Genomic DNA, 22,792 nt, shown 5'->3' on the forward strand with positions numbered 1-22,792 from the left:
CTCGTGCACAGAGATACACAGAAGGGCACGAGAGAGAGCGAATAACAGATAACAGGAAACCACAATAGCAGATGTTGAACTGTTGACCGTTGATGCAAAGTCATGACTGGGAGGAACCGCCTTGTGGTGGACATAATCTATGTGCAGCAATGTATGACAATGTAAAACAGATGGGTATAAAAGGACCACGATGTGCAGGGCAAAGGGCGGCACTTTGACGACTTGCTTTGCGAGACGTTTGAACTTGCTGCCCATTCGCGAATGCTTGTGCATTAATAAAGTAATGTTAACTTGGCTCTTTTCTGTCTGAGTTATTGCAGGGTCCCTCTTGTACTGGTTATGGACGGCGAGAAATCGCACCCACAGATTGGTGAAATAAAAAAATGTGAAAGTCATGTGTGTCATGTGTAGGTTGGGCCCCTGAATGTTGCTGCGGTCAAGAGGGCCAGCATTCACTGGAGGGGTGAAGTGCACAGGTGCCTAACCCCAGACTTGTGCGCCCCATGATATCAGGTGCCCCGGTAGTTCTTGAAGCCAGCCTGCCCTGCCCGGGCTCTGCTTTCGCGCCCAGGCCCTCCAACCTAAGGAAGGCCCAGCCAGCTCCTGGGGTTTTGGGGGCAGGGGTGAAACTGGCTCCCGGCCGCCGCTGCCGCCCGCCCCGTCCGAGCACCGATCGGGCACGATCGGGCCTTGCCGTGTCCTGGCGGGGGGCACCCCACCCGAGACGCTCTTGTTAAGCGGGGTGACCTGTCGGCTCAGGAGGGCCATGGACCCGCCTGGGGCCGACGGGCCAGTGGGCCCACTGCGCCAGGCCTGCTCGCTTTCCGACTGGGCCTGCTGGCTGGCAGCCAGGTCCGAATTTATGCAAATCTCAGGCCGAGCAGGGCCTGGTGGGAGACATGAACTGTGCCACAATGTGCCTCTTCTGCTGGGCTCTGCCTGCCGGAGCTTCCCCCTGCACGTGGGACAGGCAGCTCCGCAGACGCTCAGGGCTTCCGGGAGGGCTGGGGCTGGGTCAGGGCCGGCCTTCTCACCCTCGCTTAGCGGGGCTTCCAGAACAGGCCCAAGCCCTGCCCTCTGGCTCGCAACTCATACTTACCTGGCAGGGGAGCATCTGTGATCAGCAAGGCAGAGCTCCCAGGGTGAGGCTCATCCATTGCACATCGGATTTGCTGACCCCTGCGATGTCCCCAAATGCGGGATTCTCGACTGTATTATTTCTGGTAGTGGGGGACTGCGTTCGCGCTTTCCCCTGATTTATTGGTGAAAGAAAGAAAGAGTTTAGTGTGCGAGTCAGGTTGTTTGCACACAGGGCCCAAGCTCGTGCAGCAGAGTTTATTTTGCTGCAGTCAAGAGGGCCAGCCCTGGGCCGTTCAGGGGTCCACAGGCCTGATGGATTGGTGAAATAAAAAAATGTGAAAGTCATGTGTGTCATGTGTAGGTTGGGCCCCTGAATGTTGCTGCGGTCAAGAGGGCCAGCATTCACTGGAGGGGTGAAGTGCACAGGTGCCTAACCCCAGACTTGTGCGCCCCATGATATCAGGTGCCCCGGTAGTTCTTGAAGCCAGCCTGCCCTGCCCGGGCTCTGCTTTCGCGCCCAGGCCCTCCAACCTAAGGAAGGCCCAGCCAGCTCCTGGGGTTTTGGGGGCAGGGGTGAAACTGGCTCCCGGCCGCCGCTGCCGCCCGCCCCGTCCGAGCACCGATCGGGCACGATCGGGCCTTGCCGTGTCCTGGCGGGGGGCACCCCACCCGAGACGCTCTTGTTAAGCGGGGTGACCTGTCGGCTCAGGAGGGCCATGGACCCGCCTGGGGCCGACGGGCCAGTGGGCCCACTGCGCCAGGCCTGCTCGCTTTCCGACTGGGCCTGCTGGCTGGCAGCCAGGTCCGAATTTATGCAAATCTCAGGCCGAGCAGGGCCTGGTGGGAGACATGAACTGTGCCACAATGTGCCTCTTCTGCTGGGCTCTGCCTGCCGGAGCTTCCCCCTGCACGTGGGACAGGCAGCTCCGCAGACGCTCAGGGCTTCCGGGAGGGCTGGGGCTGGGTCAGGGCCGGCCTTCTCACCCTCGCTTAGCGGGGCTTCCAGAACAGGCCCAAGCCCTGCCCTCTGACTCGCAACTCATACTTACCTGGCAGGGGAGCATCTGTGATCAGCAAGGCAGAGCTCCCAGGGTGAGGCTCATCCATTGCACATCGGATTTGCTGACCCCTGCGATGTCCCCAAATGCGGGATTCTCGACTGCATTATTTCTGGTAGTGGGGGACTGCGTTCGCGCTTTCCCCTGATTTATTGGTGAAAGAAAGAAAGAGTTTAGTGTGCGAGTCAGGTTGTTTGCTCACAGGGCCCAAGCTCGTGCAGCAGAGTTTATTTTGCTGCAGTCAAGAGGGCCAGCCCTGGGCCGTTCAGGGGTCCACAGGCCTGATGGATTGGTGAAATAAAAAAATGTGAAAGTCATGTGTGTCATGTGTAGGTTGGGCCCCTGAATGTTGCTGCGGTCAAGAGGGCCAGCATTCACTGGAGGGGTGAAGTGCACAGGTGCCTAACCCCAGACTTGTGCGCCCCATGATATCAGGTGCCCCGGTAGTTCTTGAAGCCAGCCTGCCCTGCCCGGGCTCTGCTTTCGCGCCCAGGCCCTCCAACCTAAGGAAGGCCCGGCCAGCTCCTGGGGTTTTGGGGGCAGGGGTGAGACTGGCTCCCGGCCGCCGCTGCCGCCCGCCCCGTCCGAGCACCGATCGGGCCTTGCCTTCACGGCCTTGCCGTGTCCTGGCGGGGGGCACCCCACCCGAGACGCTCTTGTTAAGCGGGGTGACCTGTCGGCTCAGGAGGGCCATGGACCCGCCTGGGGCCGACGGGCCAGTGGGCCCACTGCGCCAGGCCTGCTCGCTTTCCGACTGGGCCTGCTGGCTGGCAGCCAGGTCCGAATTTATGCAAATCTCAGGCCGAGCAGGGCCTGGTGGGAGACATGAACTGTGCCACAATGTGCCTCTTCTGCTGGGCTCTGCCTGCCGGAGCTTCCCCCTGCACGTGGGACAGGCAGCTCCGCAGACGCTCAGGGCTTCCGGGAGGGCTGGGGCTGGGTCAGGGCCGGCCTTCTCACCCTCGCTTAGCGGGGCTTCCAGAACAGGCCCAAGCCCTGCCCTCTGGCTCGCAACTCATACTTACCTGGCAGGGGAGACACCATGATCACATGGTTCTTTCTTGGCCTGCATTCCCTAAGGAGCTGCAATTAGCTGATGAGCTAAAAAAACGGCACTTTTAAGTGCTTTTGGAGCGTTCGTTTTTGCCGCGAATTTCGGGACCTTCGACGGGAGAAACAGAAGAAGGACTACCGCGACGTCGAGATGGCTGGACAACTGACCCCCGGGATGAAGAACACCATCCGGATGAAGAGGAAACCAGATGCGGACGGCAGCATACCCCAGCTGAGCAGGGAGACCTTCTCCAGGCTGATGCTCACAGGCCTGGGCTTTGCCCCCTCCGAGGTCTGGTGTCTGCAGGTGTTCCCAGCATCAGGGACATACCTGGTCACCATGGCCTCAGGGGAAAACTGCCGCCGCTACTGGACCATGTGCTGGAGCAGAAGAGAGGAGAAGCCCTTTGCAGACTTCTCTATGGAATGCCAGCAGCAGATGGGAGTGAAGAGGATGACCGTGCACATTTACAACCCCCACGTGCATGTGCAGGATGTCACCACCTTCCTCCGCAGGCACTGCACACTGCTGAAAGACCCCGTGAGGTCTTTAGACAGCAATGGAATCTGGGATGGAAAGTGGCACGTCACGGCCAAGCTGCCGGAAGACCCGGGAGCAACGGACGGGACCCGCCACCCCCCATCCAGCTTCGCCATTGGCAGGGACGCTGGATACCTGTATTACGCTGGGCAGCCGAGGCTCTGCAACAGGTGTGGCAAGCCGGGCCACACGGGCAGGGACTGCGCCGCCCTAACATGCAGGAACTGTAAGCAAGAGGGACACACAGCCAAGGACTGCACGATGGAGGTAGCTTGCAACCTCTGCGGGCAGGAAGGCCACCGCTTTAGGGACTGCCCCAGCAGGGCCAGATCCTATGCAGAGGCAACAGCCCCCCAGCGAGAAGAGGCGCCACAGGAGGCACCTCCTACTGCTGCCCAAAGGAAGGACAAAAAAGAGGGCAAACCTAAGGTGACCAAGCCGGCCGCCACACCAGAGGAGGCCCAGGACCGTGAAGCAGACCCCGCACTCAGCACCAAACCAGAGACCAGCGAGACACAACAGCTGGTTCTCCAGCCCAACGCTGAGGACGCAGAGGGGGGTCCTTGGACCAAAGTGGATTCAAACAGCAGAAAGAGGAGGCTAAAGGAGTCCTCCGACACCATGCAGGGGGCACCCAAAAAACCCCTCAGCACCAGCAACAGCTTCGACCCACTGGGGGTTGAGGCAGAGCAAGAGGAAATGGAGATGAGAGGGGACCAAGTCACTCTGGTCCTGCAGGAAATGAGGTTCATGGCCGATCAAATGGCCTCATCCCCCCTCCCGCAGGAGGCAGAAGAAGAAGCAGAGGACATGGAGAGCGAGGTCGAAGAACAAATTGGAGGCACCCAGGCAAGGATGACAACAGCCCAGCCGGGCGCCGAGGCAGAGAGCACCGAAGCAATGCAGACAGGCGGAGCAGCACCAGAACAGCACCACACAGCAACCGCAGAGGGTCCGGTCCTGGAGCCGCAGCGAGAGGGTGGACAGCCTGGTATGTAGCTCTGCCCTGTGAGTAAAACCAATATGCCATGAACTGAATTTTATTAGTTTAAGCTAAACCTTAAACATTATTATGGCTATTTCATTATTTTCCATAAATGTGAGAAGCGTTAAGGACAAGAGCAGATGCGCTAGCACCCTGAGTTTTTTGGCTAGCCAGAATAGTGATGTTTATTTTCTATCAGAATGTGCCATCCCTTATTCCCAGTCCTATAGACACCTGGAGGACCAGTGGACTCTAGGCCCCTCATATTGGTCAGGGGGGAACAGCACTAGGGCTACAGGTGTAGCCATCTTAGTCAGAGGGAAGCGTTTCACGGCCGACTCCGTCACCGAGCTTGAATGCGGCAGAGCTCTTGTCGTTGACGGCTCGTGGGCGGGGGAGCCGGTAAGGCTCATGGCTGTGTACGCCCCCTCAGATGTAGATGAGCGCATGGAAATTCTCCAGCGCCTGAGGCCACTGCTGGTCACCACCAGAACAATATTGATGGGTGGGGATTTTAATTGTGTCTTGGAAGAGGGAGGACGCATAGGTCTGAGGGCGGGTTCTGGGTGGATGGATGCCGCAGCAAAGCTCCTGGCGGAGATGGTGCACGAGGCATCCTTGAAAGATGTAATAGGGTCAATGGGGCCTAACGGCAGGAACTTCTCCTGGAGCTCCCCAGATGGCTCCCTGCACTCTAGGATAGACTTTGTCTTCACCTCCCAAACAGTGAGGGGGGGACAGAGTACTATGATACCTGTCCACTTCTCTGACCATCGAGCTATCCACTTCCAGGGTGAACTGACGGGCAAGTTCCTAGCAGGACCGGGAGCCTGGAAGTTGAACAGCTCCCTGCTGAGAGAAGAGAGACTGGAAGCCGACCTAAGGGAGATGTACAGGTCATGGCAGGAAATGAAGGACGGCTTCCAGTCGACAGGAGAGTGGTGGGAATGGGTCAAGGGAATGGTCCAAGACTTTTTTAAGAATGCGGGGAGGAGGAAAGCTCAGGGGAGGAAGAGGGAGTGTAAAAAACTGCAGCGAGAGCTGCAGGAGCTGCACGACCTCCAACTCAAGGGATGGGACGTAAGGGTTCCCTTGGAGGAAGTCAAGAAAGGGCTGAGCCAGCACTTTCGGGATGAGTCCAGGGGCATCATCTTCCGGTCCAAAGTGGAGAACCTGGAAAAGGGGGAGAAATGCAACTCCTTCTTCTTCAGGAAAGTCTACGCTGCGCACACCCCTCTGGTTGAACTGCGCGACAAGGAGGGAAAACTCTGTAACTCAAGGGATGGCATAATGAAGGTGGCGACCGACTTTTATGGGGACCTCTATGCGGAGAAGAGGTCAGTGGGACACCAGGCAGAAAAGTTTCTGTCGGGTATCCCAAGAACGGTCTCCCCAGCAGCGCAAGCCGCACTGAATGCTCCCCTCACACTGCAGGAGCTGCACCTTGCGACCAAATCTTTCAAGACAGGCAAAACACCGGGAAGTGACGGTCTCCCAGCCGAATTTTACGTCACTATGTGGGACATAGTAGGACCAGACCTACTCGAGGTGTACAAAGAGATGGTCGCAGGTGGTAGCATGCCTCAGTCTATGAGAGAAAGTATCATCACGCTCTTGTACAAACGGAAGGGAGAGAAGTGTGACCTCAAGAACTGGAGGCCCATCTCTCTCCTAAACGTGGACTACAAGATTCTGGCAAAGACAATGGCGACTAGACTCAGGGGTGCTATCGGTGAGATTGTCCACCCCGACCAGACCTGTGGGGTCCCTGGACGTAGGGTCGCTGACAGCCTCGCCCTGATCAGGGACACAATCCAGTATGTCACGGACCGCAAGGTTCGGGCAGCGCTGGTGTGCCTTGACCAGGAGAAGGCCTTCGACCGCGTCTCCCATGAATTCATGGACAGGGTACTCAGAGGGTTTGGGCTGGGGGAATTCTTCTGCAGTTATGTTAGAGTAATGTATAAAGACATATTCAGTTCAGTCATGGTGAATGGTTGGAAAACAGACCCCTTTCCAGTAAAGTCTGGGGTTAGGCAGGGCTGTCCTCTCTCGCCCCCTCTGTTTGTTTGCATTATAGAGCTCTTGGCGGAGTACATCCGGAATAACCCAGACATCAGAGGCATCCCGGCACCAGGAGACGCGAGAAGAGAGGTGAAGTGTTCTCTCTACATGGATGATGTCACCCTCTTCTGTGCAGACAGTCAATCGGTGTCAGAGCTTCTGAGGACCTGCGAAGACTTTGGCCAGGCATCGGGCGCAAAGATAAATGCAGCAAAATCCCAAACCATGCTGTTTGGACACTGGGATAGCAACCAGGAGCCCCTTCCCTTCCCAATCGAGAAGGATTTCATCAAGATCCTTGGGGTCTGGTATGGGAAGGAGGGGGCAGCGCTGAAAAGCTGGAAGGAACGCCTGGCCAAGGTCAAACAGAAACTGGGTCTCTGGAGTCTCCGCAAACTGAGCATGGAAGGGAAGGCTCTGGTGCTGAGAAATGATGCGCTGCCTGTCCTGCAGTATGTGGCCCAAGCGTGGCCCCTCCAAGCCAGAGAGGCGCGGGCCATCAACGCCATGGTCTTCCACTTTGTCTGGGGCTCAAAGATGGACAGAGTTAAGAGATCATCCATGTACAAGGAACCGCGCAAAGGAGGGAAAGGAATCCCGGACCTCCCTACAAGACTGCGGGCCTGCTTTGCCTGCACCTGCGTCAGGATTTCCCTGGGCAACGCCAACAAGACCCACTCAGCCTACCTCCTTTTCCGCTTCTTCCTCACACCAACATGGAGGAGGCTAGGCTGGGACAAGTGGGAAAACAGGGCCCCGTACAACTGGACGCTCCCTTGGTACTACAGGGAGATGGAAAAGTTCATCGCAGATTTTGGCCTTCAGGGGGTGGTGCCTGCATTGTGGAACCCAAGGACAATCCACAACCTGATCCGGTCCCAAGACACCACAGATCCCATTGAGGACCTGCCAGCGGCCACAGTTACCCAGGTGTGGGAAAATGTGGCATCAAACAAACTCCTGAATATTCACAAGGACATTGCCTGGCTGACGGTGAGGGGGGCACTATCTGTGCGAGCATTCATGAACAGACGGGGCCTCTGCCCACACAGGAGCTGCCCAAGGGGGTGCCCGGCAGAGGAAACAGCGTACCACCTCTTCTGGGCATGCCCCTTTGCAAGGAAACTGCGCAGGGCCCTGAACACTGAGTTGAGTGCTCACATCCCACCCCAAGACATTATACACCAGTCTGTGCTGTATGGACTCTTTGCACAGACCCACACACTAGAGGCAATACAGAACGGCTGGAGGATCCTCTGCTGCATGAAGGACATTCTCCTCTACGCAAGGAAACGCCTGGTCCTCAATGATGAGCTGCTGACAACCGAAGCCTGTCGCAGGATGGTCCACGGCCTGCTAAGAGACTACGAAATCAAGGACAGCCTGGAAGATGGGGGCCCTGAGTAAAACCCCCAGCCCAGGCAATCATCCAAAAATAAAATAAAGAAAAAGAGAACTCTTTGCCTACTCAGGCAAAACACGAACACTTTGTAAACCACAGACTCTGAACAGAAAATATATATGTACCCACCCAAATGCCCAAAGTAAAATTGAAACCACCCCTTCTGCTTTGAGGGGGGAATGTAATTGCCACAAAAGTCTTCTTATTGAATTGAATTTATTACCCTTGTATCATCTTTAAGCACTTAATAAAGATATTTTTACAAAAAAAAAAAAAAAAAAAAAAGGCAGAGCTCCCAGGGTGAGGCTCATCCATTGCACATCGGATTTGCTGACCCCTGCGATGTCCCCAAATGCGGGATTCTCGACTGCATTATTTCTGGTAGTGGGGGACTGCGTTCGCGCTTTCCCCTGATTTATTGGTGAAAGAAAGAAAGAGTTTAGTGTGCGAGTCAGGTTGTTTGCACACAGGGCCCAAGCTCGTGCAGCAGAGTTTATTTTGCTGCAGTCAAGAGGGCCAGCCCTGGGCCGTTCAGGGGTCCACAGGCCTGATGGATTGGTGAAATAAAAAAATGTGAAAGTCATGTGTGTCATGTGTAGGTTGGGCCCCTGAATGTTGCTGCGGTCAAGAGGGCCAGCATTCACTGGAGGGGTGAAGTGCACAGGTGCCTAACCCCAGACTTGTGCGCCCCATGATATCAGGTGCCCCGGTAGTTCTTGAAGCCAGCCTGCCCTGCCCGGGCTCTGCTTTCGCGCCCAGGCCCTCCAACCTAAGGAAGGCCCAGCCAGCTCCTGGGGTTTTGGGGGCAGGGGTGAGACTGGCTCCCGGCCGCCGCTGCCGCCCGCCCCGTCCGAGCACCGATCGGGCACGATCGGGCCTTGCCGTGTCCTGGCGGGGGGCACCCCACCCGAGACGCTCTTGTTAAGCGGAGTGACCTGTCGGCTCAGGAGGGCCATGGACCCGCCTGGGGCCGACGGGCCAGTGGGCCCACTGCGCCAGGCCTGCTCGCTTTCCGACTGGGCCTGCTGGCTGGCAGCCAGGTCCGAATTTATGCAAATCTCAGGCCGAGCAGGGCCTGGTGGGAGACATGAACTGTGCCACAATGTGCCTCTTCTGCTGGGCTCTGCCTGCCGGAGCTTCCCCCTGCACGTGGGACAGGCAGCTCCGCAGACGCTCAGGGCTTCCGGGAGGGCTGGGGCTGGGTCAGGGCCGGCCTTCTCACCCTCGCTTAGCGGGGCTTCCAGAACAGGCCCAAGCCCTGCCCTCTGGCTCGCAACTCATACTTACCTGGCAGGGGAGCATCTGTGATCAGCAAGGCAGGCCCCGTACAACTGGACGCTCCCTTGGTACTACAGGGAGATGGAAAAGTTCATCACAGATTTTGGCCTTCAGGGGGTGGTGCCTGCATTGTGGAACCCAAGGACAATCCACAACCTGATCCGGTCCCAAGACACCACAGATCCCATTGAGGACCTGCCAGCGGCCACAGTTACCCAGGTGTGGGAAAATGTGGCATCAAACAAACTCCTGAATATTCACAAGGACATCGCCTGGCTGACGGTGAGGGGGGCACTATCTGTGCGAGCATTCATGAACAGACGGGGCCTCTGCCCACACAGGAGCTGCCCAAGGGGGTGCCCGGCAGAGGAAACAGCGTACCACCTCTTCTGGGCATGCCCCTTTGCAAGGAAACTGCGCAGGGCCCTGAACACTGAGTTGAGTGCTCACATCCCGCCCCAAGACATTATACACCAGTCTGTGCTGTATGGACTCTTTGCACAGACCCACACAGTAGAGGCAATCCAGAACTGCTGGAGGATCCTCTGCTGCCTGAAGGACATTCTCCTCTACGCAAGGAAACGCCTGGTCCTCAATGATGAGCTGCTGACAACCGAAGCCTGTCGCAGGATGGTCCACGGCCTGCTAAGAGACTACGAAATCAAGGACAGCCTGGAAGATGGGGGCCCTGAGTAAAACCCCCAGCCCAGGCAATCATCCAAAAATAAAATAAAGAAAAAGAGAACTCTTTGCCTACTCAGGCAAAACACGAACACTTTGTAAACCACAGACTCTGAACAGAAAATATATATGTACCCACCCAAATGCCCAAAGTAAAATTGAAACCACCCCTTCTGCTTTGAGGGGGGAATGTAATTGCCACAAAAGTCTTCTTATTGAATTGAATTTATTACCCTTGTATCATCTTTAAGCACTTAATAAAGATATTTTTACAAAAAAAAAAAAAAAAAGGCAGAGCTCCCAGGGTGAGGCTCATCCATTGCACATCGGATTTGCTGACCCCTGCGATGTCCCCAAATGCGGGATTCTCGACTGCATTATTTCTGGTAGTGGGGGACTGCGTTCGCGCTTTCCCCTGATTTATTGGTGAAAGAAAGAAAGAGTTTAGTGTGCGAGTCAGGTTGTTTGCACACAGGGCCCAAGCTCGTGCAGCAGAGTTTATTTTGCTGCAGTCAAGAGGGCCAGCCCTGGGCCGTTCAGGGGTCCACAGGCCTGATGGATTGGTGAAATAAAAAAATGTGAAAGTCATGTGTGTCATGTGTAGGTTGGGCCCCTGAATGTTGCTGCGGTCAAGAGGGCCAGCATTCACTGGAGGGGTGAAGTGCACAGGTGCCTAACCCCAGACTTGTGCGCCCCATGATATCAGGTGCCCCGGTAGTTCTTGAAGCCAGCCTGCCCTGCCCGGGCTCTGCTTTCGCGCCCAGGCCCTCCAACCTAAGGAAGGCCCAGCCAGCTCCTGGGGTTTTGGGGGCAGGGGTGAAACTGGCTCCCGGCCGCCGCTGCCGCCCGCCCCGTCCGAGCACCGATCGGGCACGATCGGGCCTTGCCGTGTCCTGGCGGGGGGCACCCCACCCGAGACGCTCTTGTTAAGCGGGGTGACCTGTCGGCTCAGGAGGGCCATGGACCCGCCTGGGGCCGACGGGCCAGTGGGCCCACTGCGCCAGGCCTGCTCGCTTTCCGACTGGGCCTGCTGGCTGGCAGCCAGGTCCGAATTTATGCAAATCTCAGGCCGAGCAGGGCCTGGTGGGAGACATGAACTGTGCCACAATGTGCCTCTTCTGCTGGGCTCTGCCTGCCGGAGCTTCCCCCTGCACGTGGGACAGGCAGCTCCGCAGACGCTCAGGGCTTCCGGGAGGGCTGGGGCTGGGTCAGGGCCGGCCTTCTCACCCTCGCTTAGCGGGGCTTCCAGAACAGGCCCAAGCCCTGCCCTCTGGCTCGCAACTCATACTTACCTGGCAGGGGAGCATCTGTGATCAGCAAGGCAGAGCTCCCAGGGTGAGGCTCATCCATTGCACATCGGATTTGCTGACCCATCCGATGTCCCCAAATGCGGGATTCTCGACTGCATTATTTCTGGTAGTGGGGGACTGCGTTCGCGCTTTCCCCTGATTTATTGGTGAAAGAAAGAAAGAGTTTAGTGTGCGAGTCAGGTTGTTTGCACACAGGGCCCAAGCTCGTGCAGCAGAGTTTATTTTGCTGCAGTCAAGAGGGCCAGCCCTGGGCCGTTCAGGGGTCCACAGGCCTGATGGATTGGTGAAATAAAAAAATGTGAAAGTCATGTGTGTCATGTGTAGGTTGGGCCCCTGAATGTTGCTGCGGTCAAGAGGGCCAGCATTCACTGGAGGGGTGAAGTGCACAGGTGCCTAACCCCAGACTTGTGCGCCCCATGATATCAGGTGCCCCGGTAGTTCTTGAAGCCAGCCTGCCCTGCCCGGGCTCTGCTTTCGCGCCCAGGCCCTCCAACCTAAGGAAGGCCCAGCCAGCTCCTGGGGTTTTGGGGGCAGGGGTGAGACTGGCTCCCGGCCGCCGCTGCCGCCCGCCCCGTCCGAGCACCGATCGGGCACGATCGGGCCTTGCCGTGTCCTGGCGGGGGGCACCCCACCCGAGACGCTCTTGTTAAGCGGGGTGACCTGTCGGCTCAGGAGGGCCATGGACCCGCCTGGGGCCGACGGGCCAGTGGGCCCACTGCGCCAGGCCTGCTCGCTTTCCGGCTGGGCCTGCTGGCTGGCAGCCAGGTCCGAATTTATGCAAATCTCAGGCCGAGCAGGGCCTGGTGGGAGACATGAACTGTGCCACAATGTGCCTCTTCTGCTGGGCTCTGCCTGCCGGAGCTTCCCCCTGCACGTGGGACAGGCAGCTCCGCAGACGCTCAGGGCTTCCGGGGGGGCTGGGGCTGGGTCAGGGCCGGCCTTCTCACCCTCGCTTAGCGGGGCTTCCAGAACAGGCCCAAGCCCTGCCCTCTGGCTCGCAACTCATACTTACCTGGCAGGGGAGCATCTGTGATCAGCAAGGCAGGCCCCGTACAACTGGACGCTCCCTTGGTACTACAGGGAGATGGAAAAGTTCATCACAGATTTTGGCCTTCAGGGGGTGGTGCCTGCATTGTGGAACCCAAGGACAATCCACAACCTGATCCGGTCCCAAGACACCACAGATCCCATTGAGGACCTGCCAGCGGCCACAGTTACCCAGGTGTGGGAAAATGTGGCATCAAACAAACTCCTGAATATTCACAAGGACATCGCCTGGCTGACGGTGAGGGGGGCACTATCTGTGCGAGCATTCATGAACAGACGGGGCCTCTGCCCACACAGGAGCTGCCCAAGGGGGTGCCCGGCAGAGGAAACAGCGTACCACCTCTTCTGGGCATGCCCCTTTGCAAGGAAACTGCGCAGGGCCCTGAACACTGAGTTGAGTGCTCACATCCCGCCCCAAGACATTATACACCAGTCTGTGCTGTATGGACTCTTTGCACAGACCCACACAGTAGAGGCAATCCAGAACTGCTGGAGGATCCTCTGCTGCCTGAAGGACATTCTCCTCTACGCAAGGAAACGCCTGGTCCTCAATGATGAGCTGCTGACAACCGAAGCCTGTCGCAGGATGGTCCACGGCCTGCTAAGAGACTACGAAATCAAGGACAGCCTGGAAGATGGGGGCCCTGAGTAAAACCCCCAGCCCAGGCAATCATCCAAAAATAAAATAAAGAAAAAGAGAACTCTTTGCCTACTCAGGCAAAACACGAACACTTTGTAAACCACAGACTCTGAACAGAAAATATATATGTACCCACCCAAATGCCCAAAGTAAAATTGAAACCACCCCTTCTGCTTTGAGGGGGGAATGTAATTGCCACAAAAGTCTTCTTATTGAATTGAATTTATTACCCTTGTATCATCTTTAAGCACTTAATAAAGATATTTTTACAAAAAAAAAAAAAAAAAGGCAGAGCTCCCAGGGTGAGGCTCATCCATTGCACATCGGATTTGCTGACCCCTGCGATGTCCCCAAATGCGGGATTCTCGACTGCATTATTTCTGGTAGTGGGGGACTGCGTTCGTGCTTTCCCCTGATTTATTGGTGAAAGAAAGAAAGAGTTTAGTGTGCGAGTCAGGTTGTTTGCACACAGGGCCCAAGCTCGTGCAGCAGAGTTTATTTTGCTGCAGTCAAGAGGGCCAGCCCTGGGCCGTTCAGGGGTCCACAGGCCTGATGGATTGGTGAAATAAAAAAATGTGAAAGTCATGTGTGTCATGTGTAGGTTGGGCCCCTGAATGTTGCTGCGGTCAAGAGGGCCAGCATTCACTGGAGGGGTGAAGTGCACAGGTGCCTAACCCCAGACTTGTGCGCCCCATGATATCAGGTGCCCCGGTAGTTCTTGAAGCCAGCCTGCCCTGCCCGGGCTCTGCTTTCGCGCCCAGGCCCTCCAACCTAAGGAAGGCCCAGCCAGCTCCTGGGGTTTTGGGGGCAGGGGTGAGACTGGCTCCCGGCCGCCGCTGCCGCCCGCCCCGTCCGAGCACCGATCGGGCACGATCGGGCCTTGCCTTCACGGCCTTGCAGTGTCCTGGCGGGGGGCACCCCACCCGAGACGCTCTTGTTAAGCGGAGTGACCTGTCGGCTCAGGAGGGCCATGGACCCGCCTGGGGCCGACGGGCCAGTGGGCCCACTGCGCCAGGCCTGCTCGCTTTCCGACTGGGCCTGCTGGCTGGCAGCCAGGTCCGAATTTATGCAAATCTCAGGCCGAGCAGGGCCTGGTGGGAGACATGAACTGTGCCACAATGTGCCTCTTCTGCTGGGCTCTGCCTGCCGGAGCTTCCCCCTGCACGTGGGACAGGCAGCTCCGCAGACGCTCAGGGCTTCCGGGAGGGCTGGGGCTGGGTCAGGGCGGCCTTCTCACCCTCGCTTAGCGGGGCTTCCAGAACAAGCCCAAGCCCTGCCCTCTGGCTCGCACCTCATACTTACCTGGCAGGGGAGCATCTGTGATCAGCAAGGCAGAGCTCCCAGGGTGAGGCTCATCCATTGCACATCGGATTTGCTGACTCCTGCGATGTCCCCAAATGCGGGATTCTCGACTGCATTATTTCTGGTAGTGGGGGACTGCGTTCGCGCTTTCCCCTGATTTATTGGTGAAAGAAAGAAAGAGTTTAGTGTGCGAGTCAGGTTGTTTGCACACAGGGCCCAAGCTCGTGCAGCAGAGTTTATTTTGCTGCAGTCAAGAGGGCCAGCCCTGGGCCGTTCAGGGGTCCACAGGCCTGATGGATTGGTGAAATAAAAAAATGTGAAAGTCATGTGTGTCATGTGTAGGTTGGGCCCCTGAATGTTGCTGCGGTCAAGAGGGCCAGCATTCACTGGAGGGGTGAAGTGCACAGGTGCCTAACCCCAGACTTGTGCGCCCCATGATATCAGGTGCCCCGGTAGTTCTTGAAGCCAGCCTGCCCTGCCCGGGCTCTGCTTTCGCGCCCAGGCCCTCCAACCTAAGGAAGGCCCAGCCAGCTCCTGGGGTTTTGGGGGCAGGGGTGAGACTGGCTCCCGGCCGCCGCTGCCGCCCGCCCCGTCCGAGCACCGATCGGGCACGATCGGGCCTTGCCGTGTCCTGGCGGGGGGCACCCCACCCGAGACGCTCTTGTTAAGCGGAGTGACCTGTCGGCTCAGGAGGGCCATGGACCCGCCTGGGGCCGACGGGCCAGTGGGCCCACTGCGCCAGGCCTGCTCGCTTTCCGACTGGGCCTGCTGGCTGGCAGCCAGGTCCGAATTTATGCAAATCTCAGGCCGAGCAGGGCCTGGTGGGAGACATGAACTGTGCCACAATGTGCCTCTTCTGCTGGGCTCTGCCTGCCGGAGCTTCCCCCTGCACGTGGGACAGGCAGCTCCGCAGACGCTCAGGGCTTCCGGGAGGGCTGGGGCTGGGTCAGGGCCGGCCTTCTCACCCTCGCTTAGCGGGGCTTCCAGAACAGGCCCAAGCCCTGCCCTCTGGCTCGCAACTCATACTTACCTGGCAGGGGAGCATCTGTGATCAGCAAGGCAGGCCCCGTACAACTGGACGCTCCCTTGGTACTACAGGGAGATGGAAAAGTTCATCACAGATTTTGGCCTTCAGGGGGTGGTGCCTGCATTGTGGAACCCAAGGACAATCCACAACCTGATCCGGTCCCAAGACACCACAGATCCCATTGAGGACCTGCCAGCGGCCACAGTTACCCAGGTGTGGGAAAATGTGGCATCAAACAAACTCCTGAATATTCACAAGGACATCGCCTGGCTGACGGTGAGGGGGGCACTATCTGTGCGAGCATTCATGAACAGACGGGGCCTCTGCCCACACAGGAGCTGCCCAAGGGGGTGCCCGGCAGAGGAAACAGCGTACCACCTCTTCTGGGCATGCCCCTTTGCAAGGAAACTGCGCAGGGCCCTGAACAGTGAGTTGAGTGCTCACATCCCGCCCCAAGACATTATACACCAGTCTGTGCTGTATGGACTCTTTGCACAGACCCACACAGTAGAGGCAATCCAGAACTGCTGGAGGATCCTCTGCTGCCTGAAGGACATTCTCCTCTACGCAAGGAAACGCCTGGTCCTCAATGATGAGCTGCTGACAACCGAAGCCTGTCGCAGGATGGTCCACGGCCTGCTAAGAGACTACGAAATCAAGGACAGCCTGGAAGATGGGGGCCCTGAGTAAAACCCCCAGCCCAGGCAATCATCCAAAAATAAAATAAAGAAAAAGAGAACTCTTTGCCTACTCAGGCAAAACACGAACACTTTGTAAACCACAGACTCTGAACAGAAAATATATATGTACCCACCCAAATGCCCAAAGTAAAATTGAAACCACCCCTTCTGCTTTGAGGGGGGAATGTAATTGCCACAAAAGTCTTCTTATTGAATTGAATTTATTACCCTTGTATCATCTTTAAGCACTTAATAAAGATATTTTTACAAAAAAAAAAAGAGCTCCCAGGGTGAGGCTCATCCATTGCACATCGGATTTGCTGACCCATCCGATGTCCCCAAATGCGGGATTCTCGACTGCATTATTTCTGGTAGTGGGGGACTGCGTTCGCGCTTTCCCCTGATTTATTGGTGAAAGAAAGAAAGAGTTTAGTGTGCGAGTCAGGTTGTTTGCACACAGGGCCCAAGCTCGTGCAGCAGAGTTTATTTTGCTGCAGTCAAGAGGGCCAGCCCTGGGCCGTTCAGGGGTCCACAGGCCTGATGGATTGGTGAAATAAAAAAATGTGAAAGTCATGTGTGTCATGTGTAGGTTGGGCCCCTGAATGTTGCTGCGGTCAAGAGGGCCAGCATTCACTGGAGGGGTGAAGTGCACAGGTGCCTAACCCCAGACTTGTGCGCCCCATGATATCAGGTGCCCCGGTAGTTCTTGAAGCCAGCCTGCCCTGCCCGGGCTCTGCTTTCGCGCCCAGGCCCTCCAACCTAAGGAAGGCCCAGCCAGCTCCTGGGGTTTTGGGGGCAGGGGTGAGACTGGCTCCCGGCCGCCGCTGCCGCCCGCCCCGTCCGAGCACCGATCGGGCACGATCGGGCCTTGCCGTGTCCTGGCGGGGGGCACCCCACCCGAGACGCTCTTGTTAAGCGGGGTGACCTGTCGGCTCAGGAGGGCCATGGACCCGCCTGGGGCCGACGGGCCAGTGGGCCCACTGCGCCAGGCCTGCTCGCTTTCCGACTGGGCCTGCTGGCTGGCAGCCAGGTCCGAATTTATGCAAATCTCAGGCCGAGCAGGGCCTGGTGGGAGACATGAACTGTGCCACAATGTGCCTCTTCTGCTGGGCTCTGCCTGCCGGAGCTTCCCCCTGCACGTGGGACAGGCAGCTCCGCAGACGCTCAGGGCTTCCGGGGGGGCTGGGGCTGGGTCAGGGCCGGCCTTCTCACCCTCGCTTAGCGGGGCTTCCAGAACAGGCCCAAGCCCTGCCCTCTGGCTCGCAACTCATACTTACCTGGCAGGGGAGCATCTGTGATCAGCAAGGCAGGCCCCGTACAACTGGACGCTCCCTTGGTACTACAGGGAGATGGAAAAGTTCATCACAGATTTTGGCCTTCAGGGGGTGGTGCCTGCATTGTGGAACCCAAGGACAATCCACAACCTGATCCGGTCCCAAGACACCACAGATCCCATTGAGGACCTGCCAGCGGCCACAGTTACCCAGGTGTGGGAAAATGTGGCATCAAACAAACTCCTGAATATTCACAAGGACATCGCCTGGCTGACGGTGAGGGGGGCACTATCTGTGCGAGCATTCATGAACAGACGGGGCCTCTGCCCACACAGGAGCTGCCCAAGGGGGTGCCCGGCAGAGGAAACAGCGTACCACCTCTTCTGGGCATGCCCCTTTGCAAGGAAACTGCGCAGGGCCCTGAACACTGAGTTGAGTGCTCACATCCCGCCCCAAGACATTATACACCAGTCTGTGCTGTATGGACTCTTTGCACAGACCCACACAGTAGAGGCAATCCAGAACTGCTGGAGGATCCTCTGCTGCCTGAAGGACATTCTCCTCTACGCAAGGAAACGCCTGGTCCTCAATGATGAGCTGCTGACAACCGAAGCCTGTCGCAGGATGGTCCACGGCCTGCTAAGAGACTACGAAATCAAGGACAGCCTGGAAGATGGGGGCCCTGAGTAAAACCCCCAGCCCAGGCAATCATCCAAAAATAAAATAAAGAAAAAGAGAACTCTTTGCCTACTCAGGCAAAACACGAACACTTTGTAAACCACAGACTCTGAACAGAAAATATATATGTACCCACCCAAATGCCCAAAGTAAAATTGAAACCACCCCTTCTGCTTTGAGGGGGGAATGTAATTGCCACAAAAGTCTTCTTATTGAATTGAATTTATTACCCTTGTATCATCTTTAAGCACTTAATAAAGATATTTTTACAAAAAAAAAAAAAAAAAGGCAGAGCTCCCAGGGTGAGGCTCATCCATTGCACATCGGATTTGCTGACCCCTGCGATGTCCCCAAATGCGGGATTCTCGACTGCATTATTTCTGGTAGTGGGGGACTGCGTTCGTGCTTTCCCCTGATTTATTGGTGAAAGAAAGAAAGAGTTTAGTGTGCGAGTCAGGTTGTTTGCACACAGGGCCCAAGCTCGTGCAGCAGAGTTTATTTTGCTGCAGTCAAGAGGGCCAGCCCTGGGCCGTTCAGGGGTCCACAGGCCTGATGGATTGGTGAAATAAAAAAATGTGAAAGTCATGTGTGTCATGTGTAGGTTGGGCCCCTGAATGTTGCTGCGGTCAAGAGGGCCAGCATTCACTGGAGGGGTGAAGTGCACAGGTGCCTAACCCCAGACTTGTGCGCCCCATGATATCAGGTGCCCCGGTAGTTCTTGAAGCCAGCCTGCCCTGCCCGGTCTCTGCTTTCGCGCCCAGGCCCTCCAACCTAAGGAAGGCCCAGCCAGCTCCTGGGGTTTTGGGGGCAGGGGTGAAACTGGCTCCCGGCCGCCGCTGCCGCCCGCCCCGTCCGAGCACCGATCGGGCACGATCGGGCCTTGCCGTGTCCTGGCGGGGGGCACCCCACCCGAGACGCTCTTGTTAAGCGGGGTGACCTGTCGGCTCAGGAGGGCCATGGACCCGCCTGGGGCCGACGGGCCAGTGGGCCCACTGCGCCAGGCCTGCTCGCTTTCCGACTGGGCCTGCTGGCTGGCAGCCAGGTCCGAATTTATGCAAATCTCAGGCCGAGCAGGGCCTGGTGGGAGACATGAACTGTGCCACAATGTGCCTCTTCTGCTGGGCTCTGCCTGCCGGAGCTTCCCCCTGCACGTGGGACAGGCAGCTCCGCAGACGCTCAGGGCTTCCGGGAGGGCTGGGGCTGGGTCAGGGCCGGCCTTCTCACCCTCGCTTAGCGGGGCTTCCAGAACAGGCCCAAGCCCTGCCCTCTGGCTCGCAACTCATACTTACCTGGCAGGGGAGCATCTGTGATCAGCAAGGCAGGCCCCGTACAACTGGACGCTCCCTTGGTACTACAGGGAGATGGAAAAGTTCATCGCAGATTTTGGCCTTCAGGGGGTGGTGCCTGCATTGTGGAACCCAAGGACAATCCACAACCTGATCCGGTCCCAAGACACCACAGATCCCATTGAGGACCTGCCAGCGGCCACAGTTACCCAGGTGTGGGAAAATGTGGCATCAAACAAACTCCTGAATATTCACAAGGACATCGCCTGGCTGACGGTGAGGGGGGCACTATCTGTGCGAGCATTCATGAACAGACGGGGCCTCTGCCCACACAGGAGCTGCCCAAGGGGGTGCCCGGCAGAGGAAACAGCGTACCACCTCTTCTGGGCATGCCCCTTTGCAAGGAAACTGCGCAGGGCCCTGAACACTGAGTTGAGTGCTCACATCCCGCCCCAAGACATTATACACCAGTCTGTGCTGTATGGACTCTTTGCACAGACCCACACAGTAGAGGCAATCCAGAACTGCTGGAGGACCCTCTGCTGCATGAAGGACATTCTCCTCTACGCAAGGAAACGCCTGGTCCTCAATGATGAGCTGCTGACAACCGAAGCCTGCCGCAGGATGGTCCACGGCCTGCTAAGAGACTACGAAATCAAGGACAGCCTGGAAGATGGGGGCCCTGAGTAAAACCCCCAGCCCAGGCAATCATCCAAAAATAAAATAAAGAAAAAGGGAACTCTTAGCCTACTCAGGCAAAACACGAACACTTTGTAAACCACAGACTCTGAACAGAAAATATATATGTACCCACCCAAATGCCCAAAGTAAAATTGAAACCACCCCTTCTGCTTTGAGGGGGGAATGTAATTGCCACAAAAGTCTTCTTATTGAATTGAATTTATTACCCTTGTATCATCTTTAAGCACTTAATAAAGATATTTTTACAAAAAAAAAAAAAAACAAGGCAGAGCTCCCAGGGTGAGGCTCATCCATTGCACATCGGATTTGCTGACCCCTGCGATGTCCCCAAATGCGGGATTCTCGACTGCATTATTTCTGGTAGTGGGGGACTGCGTTCGCGCTTTCCCCTGATTTATTGGTGAAAGAAAGAAATAGTTTAGTGTGCGAGTCAGGTTGTTTGCACACAGGGCCCAAGCTCGTGCAGCAGAGTTTATTTTGCTGCAGTCAAGAGGGCCAGCCCTGGGCCGTTCAGGGGTCCACAGGCCTGATGGATTGGTGAAATAAAAAAATGTGAAAGTCATGTGTGTCATGTGTAGGTTGGGCCCCTGAATGTTGCTGCGGTCAAGAGGGCCAGCATTCACTGGAGGGGTGAAGTGCACAGGTGCCTAACCCCAGACTTGTGCGCCCCATGATATCAGGTGCCCCGGTAGTTTTTGAAGCCAGCCTGCCCTGCCCGGGCTCTGCTTTCGCGCCCAGGCCCTCCAACCTAAGGAAGGCCCAGCCAGCTCCTGGGGTTTTGGGGGCAGGGGTGAGACTGGCTCCCGGCCGCCGCTGCCGCCCGCCCCGTCCGAGCACCGATCGGGCACGATCGGGCCTTGCCTTCACGGCCTTGCAGTGTCCTGGCGGGGGGCACCCCACCCGAGACGCTCTTGTTAAGCGGAGTGACCTGTCGGCTCAGGAGGGCCATGGACCCGCCTGGGGCCGACGGGCCAGTGGGCCCACTGCGCCAGGCCTGCTCGCTTTCCGACTGGGCCTGCTGGCTGGCAGCCAGGTCCGAATTTATGCAAATCTCAGGCCGAGCAGGGCCTGGTGGGAGACATGAACTGTGCCACAATGTGCCTCTTCTGCTGGGCTCTGCCTGCCGGAGCTTCCCCCTGCACGTGGGACAGGCAGCTCCGCAGACGCTCAGGGCTTCCGGGAGGGCTGGGGCTGGGTCAGGGCGGCCTTCTCACCCTCGCTTAGCGGGGCTTCCAGAACAAGCCCAAGCCCTGCCCTCTGGCTCGCACCTCATACTTACCTGGCAGGGGAGCATCTGTGATCAGCAAGGCAGAGCTCCCAGGGTGAGGCTCATCCATTGCACATCGGATTTGCTGACTCCTGCGATGTCCCCAAATGCGGGATTCTCGACTGCATTATTTCTGGTAGTGGGGGACTGCGTTCGCGCTTTCCCCTGATTTATTGGTGAAAGAAAGAAAGAGTTTAGTGTGCGAGTCAGGTTGTTTGCACACAGGGCCCAAGCTCGTGCAGCAGAGTTTATTTTGCTGCAGTCAAGAGGGCCAGCCCTGGGCCGTTCAGGGGTCCACAGGCCTGATGGATTGGTGAAATAAAAAAATGTGAAAGTCATGTGTGTCATGTGTAGGTTGGGCCCCTGAATGTTGCTGCGGTCAAGAGGGCCAGCATTCACTGGAGGGGTGAAGTGCACAGGTGCCTAACCCCAGACTTGTGCGCCCCATGATATCAGGTGCCCCGGTAGTTCTTGAAGCCAGCCTGCCCTGCCCGGGCTCTGCTTTCGCGCCCAGGCCCTCCAACCTAAGGAAGGCCCAGCCAGCTCCTGGGGTTTTGGGGGCAGGGGTGAGACTGGCTCCCGGCCGCCGCTGCCGCCCGCCCCGTCCGAGCACCGGATCGGGCACGATCGGGCCTTGCCTTCACGGCCTTGCCGTGTCCTGGCGGGGGGCACCCCACCCGAGACGCTCTTGTTAAGCGGGGTGACCTGTCGGCTCAGGAGGGCCATGGACCCGCCTGGGGCCGACGGGCCAGTGGGCCCACTGCGCCAGGCCTGCTCGCTTTCCGACTGGGCCTGCTGGCTGGCAGCCAGGTCCGAATTTATGCAAATCTCAGGCCGAGCAGGGCCTGGTGGGAGACATGAACTGTGCCACAATGTGCCTCTTCTGCTGGGCTCTGCCTGCCGGAGCTTCCCCCTGCACGTGGGACAGGCAGCTCCGCAGACGCTCAGGGCTTCCGGGAGGGCTGGGGCTGGGTCAGGGCCGGCCTTCTCACCCTCGCTTAGCGGGGCTTCCAGAACAGGCCCAAGCCCTGCCCTCTGGCTCGCAACTCATACTTACCTGGCAGGGGAGCATCTGTGATCAGCAAGGCAGAGCTCCCAGGGTGAGGCTCATCCATTGCACATCGGATTTGCTGACCCCTGCGATGTCCCCAAATGCGGGATTCTCGACTGCATTATTTCTGGTAGTGGGGGACTGCGTTCGCGCTTTCCCCTGATTTATTGGTGAAAGAAAGAAAGAGTTTAGTGTGCGAGTCAGGTTGTTTGCACACAGGGCCCAAGCTCGTGCAGCAGAGTTTATTTTGCTGCAGTCAAGAGGGCCAGCCCTGGGCCGTTCAGGGGTCCACAGGCCTGATGGATTGGTGAAATAAAAAAATGTGAAAGTCATGTGTGTCATGTGTAGGTTGGGCCCCTGAATGTTGCTGCGGTCAAGAGGGCCAG

The 22,792-nt window shown here is 57.4% G+C and overlaps 7 non-coding genes and 5 pseudogenes across 7 annotated transcripts; all 12 read left to right on the top strand.

The window, feature by feature from the left end:
- Positions 1-1,091: 1,091 nt before the first annotated feature.
- LOC138529445 (U1 spliceosomal RNA) lies at positions 1,092-1,255 on the top strand. Its single transcript, XR_011284782.1, has one exon. It is a non-coding gene; the product is annotated as a U1 spliceosomal RNA (small nuclear RNA).
- An 866-nt stretch (positions 1,256-2,121) lies between these two features.
- On the top strand, positions 2,122-2,285 carry LOC138529346 (U1 spliceosomal RNA). The gene has a single exon (XR_011284683.1). It is a non-coding gene; the product is annotated as a U1 spliceosomal RNA (small nuclear RNA).
- Positions 2,286-8,458: 6,173 nt separating this feature from the next.
- LOC138528953 (U1 spliceosomal RNA) lies at positions 8,459-8,596 on the top strand (annotated as a pseudogene).
- A 1,826-nt stretch (positions 8,597-10,422) lies between these two features.
- On the top strand, positions 10,423-10,560 carry LOC138528951 (U1 spliceosomal RNA; annotated as a pseudogene).
- Positions 10,561-11,426: 866 nt separating this feature from the next.
- LOC138528911 (U1 spliceosomal RNA) lies at positions 11,427-11,590 on the top strand. The gene has a single exon (XR_011284310.1). It is a non-coding gene; the product is annotated as a U1 spliceosomal RNA (small nuclear RNA).
- Positions 11,591-13,416: 1,826 nt separating this feature from the next.
- LOC138528957 (U1 spliceosomal RNA) lies at positions 13,417-13,554 on the top strand (annotated as a pseudogene).
- An 879-nt stretch (positions 13,555-14,433) lies between these two features.
- On the top strand, positions 14,434-14,597 carry LOC138529457 (U1 spliceosomal RNA). The gene has a single exon (XR_011284794.1). It is a non-coding gene; the product is annotated as a U1 spliceosomal RNA (small nuclear RNA).
- A 1,792-nt stretch (positions 14,598-16,389) lies between these two features.
- Positions 16,390-16,551, top strand: LOC138528969 (U1 spliceosomal RNA). Its single transcript, XR_011284340.1, has one exon. It is a non-coding gene; the product is annotated as a U1 spliceosomal RNA (small nuclear RNA).
- Positions 16,552-18,377: 1,826 nt separating this feature from the next.
- Positions 18,378-18,515, top strand: LOC138528958 (U1 spliceosomal RNA; annotated as a pseudogene).
- Positions 18,516-20,342: 1,827 nt separating this feature from the next.
- Positions 20,343-20,480, top strand: LOC138528936 (U1 spliceosomal RNA; annotated as a pseudogene).
- An 879-nt stretch (positions 20,481-21,359) lies between these two features.
- Positions 21,360-21,523, top strand: LOC138529459 (U1 spliceosomal RNA). Its single transcript, XR_011284796.1, has one exon. It is a non-coding gene; the product is annotated as a U1 spliceosomal RNA (small nuclear RNA).
- Positions 21,524-22,404: 881 nt separating this feature from the next.
- On the top strand, positions 22,405-22,568 carry LOC138529347 (U1 spliceosomal RNA). The gene has a single exon (XR_011284684.1). It is a non-coding gene; the product is annotated as a U1 spliceosomal RNA (small nuclear RNA).
- The last annotated feature ends 224 nt before the right edge of the window (positions 22,569-22,792 follow it).

This window comes from Ambystoma mexicanum, chromosome 7q, assembly GCF_040938575.1.
Source record: "Ambystoma mexicanum isolate Mex_15411 chromosome 7q, UKY_AmexF1_1, whole genome shotgun sequence".
NCBI lineage: Eukaryota > Metazoa > Chordata > Amphibia > Caudata > Ambystomatidae > Ambystoma > Ambystoma mexicanum.